The sequence below is a fragment of the Panthera onca genome, chromosome A2 (genome assembly GCF_046562875.1).
Source record: "Panthera onca isolate mPanOnc1 chromosome A2, mPanOnc1 haplotype 2, whole genome shotgun sequence".
NCBI classification, from domain to species: Eukaryota; Metazoa; Chordata; class Mammalia; order Carnivora; family Felidae; genus Panthera; species Panthera onca.
Window position 1 is genome coordinate 108,373,389 of NC_138340.1, and position 17,973 is coordinate 108,391,361.

General features: G+C 35.2%; 1 protein-coding gene across 5 annotated transcripts in view; it reads right to left on the reverse strand.

Annotated features, from left to right (window-relative positions):
- AGMO (alkylglycerol monooxygenase) overlaps positions 1 to 17,973 on the reverse strand; it is a 381,935-nt gene that overhangs the window by 360,547 nt on the left and 3,415 nt on the right. The window contains exon 2 of one of the 5 annotated variants that reach the window (XM_078441706.2): positions 8,498 to 8,580. The exons of the other annotated variants lie outside the window; for them this stretch is intronic. The gene's annotated coding sequence lies outside the window, so the exon portion shown is untranslated. The remainder of the gene's footprint in view (positions 1 to 8,497; positions 8,581 to 17,973) is intronic. 5 annotated transcript variants of the gene reach the window in all.

Genomic DNA, 17,973 nt, shown 5'->3' on the forward strand with positions numbered 1-17,973 from the left:
CTTATAAATTTGTAACATAGGAAGACCTGTTCTCTAGATTTCACTGTGGCCAATTTGGCATAGCCTGTGGTCTGCCTGGAAAAAACTTCTTTGTGTTGATGTATAAAACAGAGTTAAAGACCTATCTCCTTGGCATAATATGGCCACAAAGGGAAGGACACATATGGCTCTGGTTTAAGTATTTTTTTTTTCCCTAATGAATGTTCTTTCTGTTTTAAGGTACTAGGATCCGGCCCCCAACCATGCAAATATTTACAAAGCATATGCCTGATATTTTTTTTAAGGCATAGGTCCCAGGAAATTGAAAATGCATAATGCAGTATGCCTAGAATATTAATTAATAAAAGCTTCAAAGTGTTTTCTTCATTGTCGGTATCTTGAGACTTAGTCCTGGTTCTTACAAAGAGTAAGATATCAATAAGCATTTTTGAATAAACAAATGTCAAAACATTCCACATTTCCTTCAGAAGAGAAAACTCTTTCGTGGTATTTTCCCTTATTGACTTTTTCTGGCTTCAAGTTTACCATTCAATGTAGAAAACACTGAACCCCAGGATATAAATTATAGCCATTATCTGGGCTGGGAACAATAAACCCCCACCATCCCAGACAAGAACTTGCAATCGTGTTGTGGGGAAAGGACATAAAAAGATGATCCACAGTAAAATGTAAGAGTAAAATCATAAAAGCTATAGAAATTGAGAAAAGTGAGCAGATAAAAGGTAAGATATGAGTGGGGTGCTGACATTTGGGTGAAAGTAAGAATGGGAACAAAATACATTAAACGGGAATGTGTACCTTAAACTCCTATAGGCAAGTTCTGTGAACAAATCAATAGTTCTGTTTTGCTGTGTGGGGCTGGTGCATTTGTGTACTGAGAGCTAAATCTGAAGAGGTATCTAAGTGTTGAGTTATAAAAGACTATGAATGCCAGCCTATGACAAATGAATTTTGTGTTTTTGAAGCAAAACTGATGTGTGAAAATGGTATTAACAGATAATCAATTCACCAGAATTTGACAGATGGGTTGGAAGGAATAAATGGTAGAAGCAGAGTGACAATTAGCAGGCTTTAGCAATGGCCTCAGTTATGAGGTGGTCAGAACCTGGTAGAGATGATGGGAATCAGATGAAAGAAATGGATAAAAGAGCTAAAACAATGGGAGTTTAGCTATGGGGAAAAAGGGAATTTGAAATAATTACTCTAACAATTCAAACCCAAGTTCTTACAACAATGAGAGCACATTTCAGTGGAATTAGAAGGTAACCATTTTGGAAAATGATGACAAATTCATCATTTTTAAATGTTAATTTTAAATATGCTGAATTTTGAGGTGAAAGATCACATAGGAAGAATTTTGTAGCAAGTTTTCAAATATCCAAGTCAGTAATTTAAATATAAGACAATGATGAACATTCAACTACATAGAATTGTCAAATAAAGTCACAAAAGTGACTTTTGTGATAGAGAAAATGAGCATGAGATAAGGGCAGGGCTCCATTTATGTGGGCAGGGACCAAGCAGAGACCATGGGGAATATATTGGAGAGATAAGTGGAAAACTAGAGCACTTTCATATAATTTAAAGCAAATAATGGTGCCCAAATTGCTGCACTATATTTACAGTTACAGAGTGTCAGAGGAAAATAAAAATTGAGATAGAGCATGAGATTGGTGATTAGTGGGACATTGGTAAACAAACACAGGAGAAAGGTACAAATATTAGATTAGAAATAGGGCTTAATTAAATGCACAAAATAATTGAAAACAAAATTCTATGAATATTGATTAGTACTAATGCAAAATTATATCTGGCTTTATTTTATTTAGTATTCATTTATGTTTAGTTAACATATCCATAGTTTATATTAAAATTCACTTTGTGTTCTATAGCTCTAGTTTTAAAAACATGTAATGTTATAAATCCACCATTAATTACAGCATCACAGAAAATAGCTTCATAGCCCTACAAACCCCATTCTTTTACTATAGTGATGCACCCCTCCTTCCTCCCCCCTTCTTGTGGCAACCCCTGATCATTTTGCTGCATCTATGGTTTTGCCTTTTGGAGGATATAGTATGGTTGGAATCTTACAGTATATAGTCTTTTTAGATAGGCTTCTTTCACTTACTAATATGAATTTAAGTTTCCTCCATTTCTTTTTGTGTGTGTCTTGATAGCTAATTTTTTTTTGTCACTGAATAACATACTATATGGATGAGCCACTATTTATTCATTCAGCTATTGAAGAACACCTTAGTTACTTCTAAGTTTTAGCAACTATGAATAAAGCTGCTATAAACATTTATATGCAGCTTTTTGTGTAGACATAAATTTTCAACTCGATTGGATAAATATGTAGGAGCATGACTGCAGGGTCATACAGTAAGGCTATGTTAAGATTTTTAAGAAATTGACAAACAACCTTTCAAAATGGTTATTGATAATTTTGCATTTTACAAGCAATAAGCGACAATTCCTGTTTCTCCGTATTCTTGTCAACATTTATTGTGAGTGTTTTTGGATTTTAGTCATTCTAATAAGTGTATACAATATCTGATAGTAGTATCTCACTGTCACAATTTTCAATTTCCTAATGACAAATTATGTTGAGCATCTTTTCATATGCTTATTTGTCATCTGTATATCTTGTTGGTTAGGTATCTGTTCAGGTCTTCTATCCATATTTAATTCAGTTGTTTGTTTTCTTATTATTGAATTGTATGATTTATTTGTATATTTTGGATACAAGTCCTTCATCAGATAGGTGTTTTGCAAATATTTTCTCTCCATCTTTGGCTTGCATTTTCATTCTGTTAACAGTGTCTTTTGAAGAGCAGAAGGTTTTAATTTTTTAAAAAAACAGCCTATCACATTTATGTCCTATGTCCTTTAAAAGGAGAACAAGTAAATCAATTGTGATTCATGAAAAGACATGGAAGAAACTTAAACACATATTACCAAGTGAAAGAAGGCAGTATTAAAAGGCTACAAACTGTATGATTTCAACTATGTGACATTCTGATAAAGGCAAAATGGAGAAAACTATGGAGGTAATAAAAAGATCAGTAGTTGCCAGGGATTTGGGGAGAAAAAGGGACGAATGGGCAGAACACAGCGGCAGTGAGAATACTCTGTATGATACTATAAAAATGGATATAGATCATTATATATTTGTCAAAACCCACAGAATGTACACCACCAAAAGTGGGCCTTAATGTAAGTTATGGACTTTAAATGGTAATAATATGACAATTTAAACTCATCCATTGTAACAAATGTACCACTATGGTGGCCAATGTTAATAGTGGGGATTTTAAGGTGGGGTGAGGGGGGAGAGGCATGCCCTATATGGGAACTCTTTGTACTTTCTTCTCAGTTTTATGGTGACCTTAAACCTGCTCTAAAGTAATAAAGTTTATTCAAAACAACTCTATTTGAGAAAACTGTATTTCTGAAAAGATATTTCTGAAAAAATAATAAAAAAAACCGAAATAAAGAGTAACACATCCCATGTTCATGAATTAGAAGACAATATTATTAAGATTGCAAAACTACTCAAAGTGGTCTACAAATATATCATTATTCATATTAAATTCATATGGAATTACAAAGACCCTGAAGACCTAAAACAATAGAGAAAAACAAGGAGAAAAGTTGGAGAACCTATATTCCAATTAGTTACACTTACTACAAAGCTACAGTAATCAAAACAGTGTAGTACTGACATAGGCTAGAAATCTAGACCAATGGAAGATAATTGAGAGTCCAGAAATAAACCCATGCATCTGTATCTGAATGATTTTTGACAAGACTGCCAAGATCTTTCAATAGGAAAAGAACTGTCTTTTCAAAAACTGTGCTGATGTAAGTGATGAATCATTAAATTCTACTCCTGAAACTAATATTACATTATATGTTAACTAACTGAAATTTAATAAACTTTGAAACTATAAAAAAAAACTGTGTTGAAATAACCAGATATCTACATATAAAAGAATAGTTGAATCCCTACCTTACAGCATATTTAAAAAATAACTCAAAATGAACTAACAACCTAAACATATGAACTAAAACCTTAAGACTCTTAGAGGAAAACATAAGATTGTTTCTTCATGACCTTGAATTTGGCAGTGGATTCTTAGATATGACACCAAAAGCATGACCAAAGGAGAAAAACAAGAGGTAAATTGGACTTTATCAAAATTGAAAACTTTCATTCATCAAAGGACACTGCAAAGAAATGAAAAGGTGACTTACAGAATGTAATAAAATATTTGCAAATCCTATTATATTAGAAGTGTAGAATATCCAGAATACACAAAGAACTCTTACAACTCAACAACAACAAAAAGTCAAACTGCCCAATTTAAAGAGGTCAAAGACTTGAAGAGCTGTTTCTCCAAATAAGATACACAAATGACTAAGAATCACATGAAAAGTAGCACAAAATTAGTCATCAGAGAAATGCAAATCAAAACCAGAGGGAGATATTACTTCACACCCATTAGAATGGCTACTATTTGAAAAAAAAACAATAAAAACAAAACAACATATAATAACTATTAGCAAGGATGTAGAGAAATCAGAATCCTCATGTATTGCTGTAAGGATGTAAAATTGTAAAGCTACTGTAAAAAACACCTTGATAATTCTTCAAAAAGTTAAACATAGAATTACCACATGACCCAGCAATTCCACTTCTATGTATATACCCCAAAGAACTGAAAACAGGTACTTAACAAATACTTGGACATATATGTTCAAAGCAACACTATTTGCAATAGCCAAAAGGTCAAAACAGCCCAAATGTCTATCAATAGATGACTAGATCAACAAAATGGATCTATACATACAATGGAATAGTATCCAGCCAAAAAAATGAAGTATGAGTACATACTACAACATAAATGACTCTTGGAAACATATTAAGTGAAAGAAGCCAGACCAAAAGTTTGCATATTATACGATTCCATTCATATGAAATACCCAGAATAGGTAAATTGAAAGAGACAGAAAAGTGATGGTTTTCAGGAGCTGGAGGGTGAGAGCAGTAATGGAAAGTAATTGCTTTATGGTTATAGGATTTTCTGTGGGGATTATAAAATATTTGGGAACAAGGTAGAAGGAGTAGCTGCACAATTTTATGAATGTACTAAATGACCCTGTATTGTTCACTTTAAAAAGAGTAAATTCTATGTTATGTGCACTTACATTAAAAATTTTCTTTTAAGTTTGAAGACATTAGAGAGTGAGAAAGGTAGGACTTGATCAGCCTCAGTCCTTAGGAGGAGGAAAGTGAACATGAATAATTCTGGTATTTACTGGTTCTTTAATATTAAACCATTTGCTGAGTCTAAGCATTAGCTCAAAGGCTAGATGAGCTGAATGAGTAACTGACAGGATCAGAAGCTCAGCAAACTCTCTATAAACTGAAGAGGCTAAAAGTAGGTGTGGAATATGGGGGAAGAAATCAGAGTTCTGTTTCCAATAATGAAGAGAGGCTCAGAGATTCACACCCTGCAATAGGGATGAATTAGAAATAGATCAGCCTCAAATGGATAAACTCAGCTACAAATATCTCATTCCTAACTGGATTAAGGTTATGTGCTCCTACCCTAGAAGAAGGCCAGAAACAAACTTGAATTCTTTCTGGAGGAAGCAAAAATCACCCAGATGTCTAACAATAATGAATGTCTCTGTCAAGGTAATAAGAAGAAAGATAGGGTAGCAGAAGTGGAATGGCAGAGCAAAGATTACAGTGGGGTTAACCGAATCATCTACCAACAATGTGAGTGTGAAGGTAGGGAAGGAGTCAGAAGGAAGAGGCAATTTTGACTAAGAATTATAACATGCAGTGGTATAATTTGAGGAGGACATAACACAGGAGAAGTAAGTCTAGGAAATGAAAGAGCTAATAAGTTTGGATGGGATTTATTACACTTTGAAGTATGTGTGGATTTGTTCCAGGTGGAGATGTGTCCTATTACAGGAAAAGTGTCTAGGAAAACAATATTTTTTATATGTCTGGACCTGACTCTTTGCATTTGCCATCACTGGGAAGCCTGAATATGCATGATGTGAATGCCACCTGTTAAAGTTCATCTGAAACAGCTATCCCATGAAAGTCTAAAATGCACAAATAGTTTGGTAATGAATTCTTCTAAGTACTTAAAGGAAAAACAAATTTTTAAGAGTGAAATGGAAGCATAACTTTACACATTTGAAGTAGTATTAATAAAACTCACAGTCAATTCTTTTTTAAAATTTCTATCTCACTTACACAAAGTTTTGGGTTTTTTTTTGTTTTTTTTTTTTTTTTATTTATTTTTGGGACAGAGAGAGACAGAGCATGAACGGGGGAGGGGCAGAGAGAGAGGGAGACACACAGAATTGGAAACAGGCTCCAGGCTCCGAGCCATCAGCCCAGAGCCTGACGCGGGGCTCGAACTCACAGACCGTGAGATCGTGACCTGGCTGAAGTCGGACGCTTAACCGACTGCGCCACCCAGGCGCCCCCACAAAGTTTTAACAATATTTGAAAACTGAATATAACCCAAAATTTATATTTTCAATTGTTTGCATGATTTTATCTAATTTATATTTATCTGAACACACTAAGTTCTGTTATTTTCTCTTTTTTCTGTCTCAGCATATTTACATAAAAATCCCTTTCCAAGTACTTTTTGCTCTTTCCACTGAGAAAAACTGGTTTATGAATCAGTCCTGAACCATATAAGGAAGCAAACAATTGGCTAAAATAATTAATTCGCTTAGAAACAGATTATCTAAAGTAAAACATTCATTTTTCACATTCAATACAAACATATACCTTATAAATATATTATTTCATTCAATGCAATAAACAAAGTATGGCAAAGATCTAAAAATAGTGTTTATGTTGAATACACTGAAGAATGAATAAGAACAGCGTTTATAAGGCATTTCATAAGGGGAAAAGTTTACACTTTGGTTTTGGTAGAAAAGCCAATTTTTTTTTCTAATTGAAATGTATCCATTTTCAGAAAAGTGGTGAAAAGAGTAGAAGTCAAGCAAAAACAACTGTTCCCGAATCTCAGCCTACCTACTTAGATTTTAGCCCATACACATGGCCTTCTTTCAGAAAGCTAGCTCCTTAATTAGGAACAAAACCCGTGAAGATCACCAGACCCTGAGTGAGAATCTCAACCAAGACCAGATGTAGTCTAGCAAAACACTGATAGGAAAGGGAGGTCAAGCAAAAGAAGGAATGAATTCTGCCAGGAAGGTGTTCCTGAAAGGTACAAAAACAAACAAACAAACCCCACTGTGATATAGGAGTAAAATGTTAGCAAGGGAGCAAAAGCATAACCCAAGGTTTAAAGATATGGATGTACCACACGGAAAAAGTAGAGCATGCTCCAATGTCTGGTGCCGCTGCAGAAAAGCCACCCTGATACATTAATATCTTATATATGGCAATTTAATTAGAAAGAAGAGGAAATCATTTTCCTACAAAAATTAATTGAGACATTTAAGACGGGTAGCATAAACAACCATGTTGGTATATCCTAGATTGGTAAAATTAATCTTTTAAGTGTCTTATATAAAACCAATTAATGGGAAATGTACATTGGATTGTATTTTGAATTACATAAAAGAATCATAATATAGGGCCATCATAATTATATATGACTACGTTGTGAAATGTCACTTTGTGAAAGAGATACAATTTTAGTTGGCAATTTCTGCACGAGTATTTTCCGGATAAGACTAAAAATACTTAACATCATACACAATTTTCAGGAACTGGATTTATAGACATTTTAGAAAAAGAGCTACTACCAACAACAAAAGGCAACCCATTGATAGTAAGGTAGTAGCAACTGACATATAAACACCAGATAGAAGGAGAAATGGAAAGCAAATACTTCCCCAGGAAAAGGAAACCTAGTATTAAAGGCAGAGTAAGGCATATTATGAATTTTTAGTGGAAAGCCACTATTGAAAAATAAGAAATTATGCTAACTAAACTAAAAATATGTCAGGTGGAATTATGTGTTTATAAAACACTTTTATTGGTCTTATTCAGCCACTAAGGCAAAATTACAAGGTATATCTTAATAATTTTCATCATCTGTCTTTATTCTAATCCTCTCCCTCTCTTGCCATGTTTCCCATACATATGAAAAAAAATTGTATTTCCATCTCTTATTTCCTGTTTCAGGAAGAAAAAATTTGAGTGATATATAATATGGTAATATCCTAGAAAAAAAAAAGGTGCTCCCAAAGGTTAGAACTCAAAGTGATAGTTTTGAAATAGAGCAATTTAAATACTTAGGAAGATAAGTAAACAGGGCCAATCTCCCTGTTTCCCTCCAATTTCATTCAATGCTCCAACATCAAGGATTTGTTAACAACTGTCTTATGATTTTCAGCAGATTCTGGTTCCTTCAGTCTCACCAGACTCTCTGGGTCAGAGAATATATACACCAATATTGACATTTGGAAAACATACCTCACACCTTTTCATCCATCTAGATTTCACAAGGATGAGGCACAGTGAAGTTTAGATGCAGTCACAACATCAAGTTCAGGGAACTGTTTCAGAATAGAATACCAGGATGAAAGTGCATAAAATTTCATAATTTACTATTGAGCCTAAAAATGAGAAAATGCTACTCAACTGGCATATTTGTATTTAGATTTTTATACACTGCCTTGCTGCAGAAAGATTTTTAGCCAAAATGAATTCTGAATGGAAGAGTCACCAAAATGAAAAATAAAATCGAATAATAATGTAGGTCCTTTATTCCTAAGGGTCTTTAAGAGAATTCAAAACACAAAGATTAAAAAAAAAAGTCTAATAAAAGGCAAAGGAAGAAATAACATTTTTTGCTATTGACAGCAAATGAGTCCATGATTATATTCCTTTATATTCTATATATTCATAAGGTTTGCTACATTCTACGTTGTAGGCCTCCCGGAGTCCCTCATTACCGTGGGGAATCTGTAATACTAACCGTGCTGGGATTAGCCAATACTTTAGCATCTGCCATTCTGCACTTACAATACTACAGTGCTCCGTTTCCTTCTTTCAGATTTGGTCTTGTTTTCTTAATTTTTTTTTTTCTTTTCCTCTATTGGATACATAAGGATAGAGATTATATATGGTGTTGAAATTTACTGGGACATGAAATCTTCTCTTCATATATGTAAAATGTCACAAATTGCCAAATGTTTATAAGGAGATTGGGCAGGGTTCCCAGACAAAGGGTGAGGATTTCAGTAGAGACTGATTGAATCTGTCTCTCTTGAAAATGTTCTTTCCAGTCTCCTGTCATGTGATGTGGATGATAAAAATGTGGGGAGGAGGAGGGCATCTAAAAATGTGGAAAATAACTATTAACACTCTCCTAGGGGAAACTGTTTTATAACTACGTAGGTCTAGACAAAAGCTTAGAACTTTGACACAGGTTTCAGGCACTGTATTACCTCCTTGGATACAGAAGAATGATAAATTAAATTATAAATCGAATTAGCCTTTTTAAAGGCTTATCCAAAGCATTAAAAGGCTTGGATAACTGTAAGTAGTCCCTGCAACAACTTGCTCTAACGTCATAAGCAGCAATGCTCCTAAATCATACACTCAGAAGCCTTGGTAAATCTGTTGGCAATCGGAATCAATTGAACCTGTAAAAGCAGGAACCTGGGGTACTGTATTTGACCCAAACTTCTAGAAGAAACTAAAAAAAATTTAAAAGCCTATTATTTATCAGTGAGCAAAAGTAGATAATATAAATTGATTTAAATATTCAGTTATAAGGCAAGGAACACACAAAATAAGTCATTAAACTAGAGTCTCTAGACAATCACATGACAGAGTCTAGACAAGAAAATAGCCCTGTGCTATCATAAAAGAAATCATTCATGAATGAATGTTGGTAAAATCCAATGTTTTTTATCCTACATACATTTGTTGAGTTACATATTTTAATGGTGATGTTAGTTAAAATGTATTATGGTTTGTTTGCTACTGAATCACTCACTATAAATATACATCTATACAACAGTTTCATTTTGCTATTAAATTTTTAAATTACATATAAAGGTATTTGAAAACATTATGAAATAATACTTAACTTTCTATTTAACCAAAATGACAATAGGAGATGTGAAAGACAAATACAGAAGATTACATGGTTGTGAATGAAACTTAGCTCTTTAAATATGAAAAAGACTGGGCTTTTTTTCTTTTTTTTTTTAAGTAATTGAAAGCATGATAAAAAACAATGGGAAATATAGTAAATTGTTTTGATAAAACACAAAACCTTTACTGCCCAGATTATTTAAAAAATAAAGAAAAATCTTTGTTTACAATTTCTTATCAAGGGCCAGCCAATAATCTAAGAAAATGTTGTTCTTTTAACTGAGAGAAAACCAAATTCTAGTATTACACTGGCATACTTTTGATATTAAAACTCATTTTTTAAAACCTTAAATAAGTCCATTCCAATCTTAGCCAGCTTGACCAAACATAAATTTTCTTTCCTAAGATTCCTTTTCCACAAACCTTCTATAACTTTTTATATATCCATTCAGTTTTTGTCCTAATTTTTTTTTTTTCCTTTTTGTCTTTCTGGAAGAACTAGTCATTTTATTCTCCTTATCTACTTTTTTTTAAATTTTTTTTTAACGTTTATTTATTTTTGAGACAGAGACAGAGCATGAACGGGGGAGGGTCAGAGAGAGGGAGACACAGAATCGGAAACAGGCTCCAGGCTGTGAGCTGTCAGCACAGAGCCCGACGCGGGGCTCAAACTCACGTACCGCGAGATCATGACCTGAGCCAAAGTTGGCCGCTTAACCGACTGAGCCACCCAGGAGCCCCTCTCCTTATCTACTTTTTATTCACAGTTGTTTCCTTTCACACTTATTATTTCTAAATAGCTTTACTTATATATACTGATTAGAATTTTAACCCTTAGAAACATAATTCCGAATGAAAACTAAGAAGTAAGCAACTGTGGATTGTCTGGTATGCTAACATTCTGGGGATTTTATAAATACATTTCATAATTTCTAGAAGTATATCCTTCTTCATAGTAAATTTTTCAATGTGGCACAAAACATGGGTTTATTAGGAGACTCATGTGTCTTTAGTTCCTTAGTAAAAGGAAGTCCAAAGTGTATAAACCTGCATTCAGTAATTAATGTTTCAACATTTTATCTTTTTTGGAAATGATCTAGATATTCAATGAATATTCATCATTTAACTTATCTCAGTATAACTGCAAGGTTTCAAGTTAGCAAGAAGGTTCTGGAAACTATTTTTAAGTACACATACCATAAAACATAATTATTATCAAAAGGCTCATTAATAAACTTTTATCTTAATTATATCCACTTAACTTACTTGTTCTTAACACTATGTTTAGATTACACATGAAAATTTTATGAAGATATTAAATACTAACCATTATCTTAAGTTCCCTTTCTTGCTGAGAAATTCTGCAAGGGAGATAAGGTGAGCTTACTTGACTTGCAATAAACTTAAAGAGAATTGGGGCGCCTGGGTGGCTCAGTCGGTTAAGCGTCCGACTTCAGCCTGGGTCACAATCTCCTGGTCCGTGAGTTCGAGCCTCGCGTCGGGCTCTGGGCTGATGGCTCAGAGCCTGGAGCCTGCTTCCGATTCTGTGTCTCCCTCTCTCTCTGCCCCTCCCCCGTTCAAGCTTTGTCTCTCTCTGTCTCAAAAATAAATAAACGTTAAAAAAAAAAAAAACTTAAAGAGAATAAATGTTGTATGCCTGCATTACGTTTAATATTGATAGTTCTTTTTTTTGAGAGAGAGAGACAGAGAGAGAGACCAGCAGAGTAGGGACAGAGAGAGAGAGAGAGAGAGAGAGAGAGAGAGAATCTTAGGCAGACTCCATGCCCAATATAGAGCCTAAGGGCTCAATCTCACAACTGTGAGACCATGACCTGAGCCAAAATCAAGAGTGAGACACTCAACTGACTGAGCCATCCAAGTGTCTCTTAATAATGATGGTTCTAAAAATATGCTTGTTTTAATTAAAATAACAAACTTAAACTAGTATTTGTTTACTGAAGATAATCCTGGATCATGTGAACTTGAAAACTATTTGGCTTAGTGTTTCTACACTTCTGAGAGTATTTTTTTAAATTTTTTAATGTTTATTTTTTGAGAAAGAGGGAGAGGGAGAGGGAGAGAGAGAGAGAGAGAGAGAGAGAGAGAGAGATGAGTGAGGGAAGAACAGAGAGAGGGAGACACAGAATCTGAAGCAGGCTTCAGGTTCTGAGCTATCAGCACAGAGCCCAATGCAGACTCGAACTCACAAACTGCGAGATCATGGATCACAAACCTGAGCTGAAGTTGGATGCTTAACCAACTAAGCCACCCAAGGCGCCCCAAGAGTATTCTCAATTACTTTCTTTATTCCAATGAAATAAAGATTTTTACAAATTACATTTGGCAATACCATCCGGAGGTAGGAAAAAAAACACATGTTTATTACATACATACATAGACATATGCACATAAACACACAGATGGACACAAAGAGAGATCTTATGGCTCTGGCTTCCTAGAGGAGACGGCATCTCAAAGGCATAGAGAAAGGATGCAAGTTTCTCCACGAAGGGCTTTTGTTATCATCTAAAATCAGATCTTTCATAATACCTGCAAGCTTTTATCTCAGGGAAAAGACCTTCAACTAAGATGGATATTAAAAGACTCCTATATTCTGGATTTAGAACTCTGTGTCTTTGTTTTAGTAAATCCTACCACAAAGGCTTCAAAATATTTTGTTTTTTTCACTGTGTGCATAGTTTCATTGATGTTTAGGGGAGAACTGAAAAAAAAAGTTTCTATCATTTTCTGAATATCAGCTCCAATTTGGCCAACTTCGGACCATAGAGCCACATTAAAAAATTCTTCCAAATATTTTGTCAGGTTTCGGCTGAGACAAACACTAATATTCCTGTCAGTATTGAAAAATTTGACAGACACAAGAGGCATCCCCAAAGAGGTGCAAATGATGCTTCCAATATCCAGAGCCATTCCCAAAGATAGCCACAAAAAAGAAAGAAAGAAAGAAAGAAAGAAAGAAAGAAAGAAAGAAAGACTGACTTAGACAATTGCTCCCCAGGTGGCAGCAGCTAGTAGGACCCTAGCCACAAATGGAGTACAACCCAAAATCCTCTCTGGCTATATTTTGAGTGCCACTACCCTGTTGGGTGATCTGCATACACACACACAAGTCCACATGTGCTAATCAGGCAGCAAGATAAGTCAAGTTCTTAGGACACCAAATGAGACAAACAAGAAGGCAGAGAAAGGACTGACAACCAAGTGTTTCCCGAAAGCAAAATGCACAAGCCACAATTCAAAGATCTAATTCTTACAAATGGTTTTTTTAGCTGCCAGTCTGAAAGGAGCAATGTAAAATTTTCTTTCTCTCTTGACCTGGCACCATAGACAGAGATTTGGGAGAAGTGACTTTGACAAGAATTCTTATCGTTTGCTGACTTCTACAGTTTTCCCAGGATGCCCTCTGCAGGCTCTGGAGCAAGTTGGGTGTCTCAGTGGATCTCATCCTGGTCACTAAAAACTGTAGAGAAGGAAAAGCAATTTCCCCTCTACTCTATATACTGGGTGCTTGGCTAAGACCCCTTTTTCTCTAAGGGTAACTTATAAATGGATAAGTATATCTAGGTGAAAAGTTCTCTGCTGTGGACACCTTAATTCAAGATTACCTTTGTTAAAACAAAAATTTAAAACAAAATTTTACTTACCTAAGGCTTCAATTCCAGCTTAAGTTGGACTTAGTTTGACGCTACACCTGGGGCAGTTTCTAAGTGGAACCCAGATTGACTATGGCCAGTTTCTGGACCCAGTCCAGAAAAAAGAAATACTTGAAGTCTGAAAGCACATAATGCAAAATGTGGAGAGGCAGGATCTGAGAGAGACCTACCCACAACCTTGAGGCTGAGAGAAAAGCATCAGGCTCAAGGGGCCCAACAGCTACCTGTGTCTAGCTGCTCACCGTTCCTAGAAGCCCAAGGGGGTCTCCTTAGGTTCCCTCCTCTGACTGTGGAGCTATTAAAAAATAAGCTGAGCACATTAAAAAACTTAAGAGTTTACTTGATCAAATTCAACTCAAATTTGGCAACATTCAATCAAGCAGATAGAAAAGAACTCTGAGGAGCCATATAAAAAGAAAGACTTTTATAGACAGAAGGGAGCCGGAACAAGAAAGTGATAGGGGGACGAAAAGTAGGTTGGTTATTGCAACATTACTTTCCTTCAGGGGATGGCAGGGATCTATCAGGCAGATGACCTAACTTAGGCCCATCTGGCGATTCCTTCTTGACTGGTTTTAGATTTCATTTCTGAGAGAACTGAAACTGTAATTAAGTCTCAGTTTGGTGACAGAGGGCTTAGCATAAGTGACTTCATTTGGGGCCTAAGTCTTGTTTTTAACACTTCTTAACCAAATCATACTATAATACAGATTTTTTAATGCAAAGGCAATTAGCTATGTTAAATTAATTAAACATCTAGAGGCCATTAAACTGATGGGGCTCTAATGCTATGGTGGCCTGCATAAGTAAGCACACAAAAACCTAGGCCTATCCATAAATGCCTCCGGGTTTGCAAAATCAAAATCCTAAATCCATCCATTCACAAAGAGCCAACTAGGCTTTAATCTGTAACTACTCAATAATTTCCTTCCTTTGTTTCCTTCTTTTCTCTATAAAAATGTCTCCCCCTAGCTCCTGTAAGTGGAGTGCTCCTAACTACTTCCAGTTGGGCAATGCCCCATTTGAATCCCTTCTTGCTCAAACAAATCCCTATAATTCTTAATATGCCTCAGTGTATCTTTTAACAGCTCCAAATTACTTTTTATTATTTTTTCATATTGTCCTTTGATATTTAAGCTTCCAGTTCTGTGCATAGCCCTGTGCTTGGCACGTCTGATTTGATAATTCTAATCCACTGTGGGATGAGAAACAAGTTAACTGAGCAACTGAATAATGTATAAGAATAAGCTTCTTAGGGGCGCCTGGGTGGCGCAGTCGGTTAAGCGTCCGACTTCAGCCAGGTCACGATCTCGCGGTCTGTGAGTTCGAGCCCCGCGTCAGGCTCTGGGCTGATGGCTCGGAGCCTGGAGCCTGTTTCCGATTCTGTTTCCCTCTCTCTCTGCCCCTTCCCCGTTCATGCTCTGTCTCTCTCTGTCCCCAAAAAAAAAAAAAAAAAAAAAAGTTGAAAAAAAAATTAAAAAAAAAAAAAAAAGAATAAGCTTCTTGCATTTAGTTCCTTGGCTTTAACAGGTCCATGAAATTCATGAAGAAGAAGGTTTTAAACTTCCTGTTTGTGGCTCCGTTTGCCTTGACTATTGTGGCTGAAGTACTAACTGAGACCAAGCAGTATGTAAATTATGATATTTTACTATGCTAATTGCATTTCTTTTGAGATTAGATGTGCTAATAAAGGAAATCCTTCTACCTAATATACTTGTTTTGGGAAGAGGCTGTTTTTGAAATAGTTAAAACACAGGCTTTAGGGTGCAAAAGACTTGCTTATGAGCCCCGGTTCTGTCAGTGGCATGTGAGTTTAGACAAGACACTTACATTTACTGAACAAAATTATCTCACCTGTAGCCTAGGGCAATACTGGACTCTAAAAGAGCTGCTGTAAGGCTTAAACAATATAATGTATTAATTATATTGCAAATAGCAGTAGGTCACACACAATAAGCAACAACAAATCTAGATTCTTATAATGATAATGAAGACTTTTTATTGTAGTAGATATGTCTATACTCTTTAAAAATTGAGAAGTTTTTCTATCTTGCTTTATATGAGTTAGCACCATATCAAATGAGTGTTATCAAAAATCAGTGGTAAAACTATGAGGGCCTGCAATACTTCCTTTGAATTGATATATATATATAAAGATATAAAGGAAATAAATTGGTCGTTTGACTCTGGAGGGAGCTAAACAACTCCAATGAGGTCTATTTACTCTGATAATAGAACGGGTTCCATTTAGTAGTAGTTAAACATAATTTTGCAAAAATTAATTTATGTACTTTGGAATTGGTGGTTACATTTTTCATCTCACTGTTCTTCCTTCATGGACGTTTCAGAAAAGAAAATACAATTGGGAAGATATTTTAGTAGGAAATATAGAACTTTGATGTAGCCTATGTCCCTGACTTAAGGTAAAGCTTTATTCCATTGTTGATAGAAGTAGTTTGAAAATCTTAAAGTTTTGCTGTGCAATCTGAACTTTGCAACACCCCAAAAATGGAACGCTTACCTGCCATGCTTAAATTCCATTTTACATAATTATGCCTTTTTTTTTTTTTTTTTCAGCAAAATGTAGTCATTTTAGACCATGGTAAGCTTGACACCTGATTTTACTTTAACAGCACCTGCCCAGAGCATAATTAGCAATCCACTCTTGAAAAAGGACTTCCATACTGCACAGATGGCATTCCTCATACCAGACAAGCAACGATGAATGTTTGGAAACCAGCCAAACTGTCTGCAAAAATTGTGAGAATTTCAAGACTGACATCTGAGCAAAAGGAAAAATTTCCCTTTTCTCTCAAACCATAAGTGAACATCTGTTAAAGCCTATTCTCCTTAACTTTTCTATTTAGTCTCATCCGACTTGATATGTTTTTAGTGCAATTTCAAAGGCTGTAACCAAATTTTTTTTATCTTGTGACACCCATATAATGGCCATTAAAAAAATGTTCCAGAGCTACATTTTACAACTAATTTAGATTTACAGGTATTTCTTTGAAAAGATCATGTCATTTCATTCATGCATTAATTCAACAAATATTTATTGATTACAACATGTCAAGAGCAGAATCGGTGTTTATAATTGTGCAAATCATGCATTGCACAACTCCAGGGGATGACATTCACATCATAATTACTATGTCGTTTTACAATGATCATTATCATCACCAGGCGTTGGCATTCTAATAATTTGAGGCAGAAGTGACCTTTTCTAATTCATAAAAATCCAAGATATAGGCTGGTGGTGGAGCTTCTAGGGACTGTTTAAGATGCTAGAGACATGGCAATGAACACAGCGAAGTTCTTGCTCTCATGAAGGCTGAAATCAATAATGGGAGGAACTAAACAGATATTTACCTAAAACTAACAGGGAAAACAATATGACTTAAAGGGGTAGAATGTGACAAGTGGTGCCATTTTATTTAAGATCAAGGATTGTCTAGGAGGAAGTAGAGACTTAAAAGGGATGAGGGAATAAGTTCAAGATATATGTGATGGAAAAGTATTCCAGGCAAGGAACTAGGGAATGCAAGACTGAAATGAAAGAATACTCAGGGTAGACAAGGGTAGGCAGGAAGTAAGACTGATTGGAGCTGAGGCCATGCAGAGGAAGTGCTGGCAGACAAGTGAGTCACCAATTTGTGGTCAGATCTGACTACCTCGAGGCCCAGGTAAAGGTTTTAGTGTTTATTCTCAGCCCCTGGAGTGTTTTGTGTAAAGGAGGGACATGATCTGATTTACTTTTTAAAAATGTCTACAAGTGTTTCATTATGGACTACAGCTTTCAGTTGAAATTTTACATTTGCAAAGTCACCATGAACCACTTATTAATCTGATTTGCATTTTAAAAGAATGACTTTGGCTGCAGTGTGGAGAATTAATCAATTAATCAATTCCAGCAGATTAATCAATTAATTAATGAATTACAGCAGAAGAATGGAAACAAGGACAGCTGTTTTCATGAGTCAGGTTTCCCTACATGGTTTAAGTAGCTTCAATACAAGACCAATTCTTCTGTGCCCCTGCCTAGGGAACCACCTAGAATGTCAAATGCTGTTTGACAAAGAGTCACTGTTTCATATGGCTTTGTTCATGAAATTATTATTTTTTTAATTGCAGATGAACTTTCTTTAACTTTGAACATGTTAATCAAAA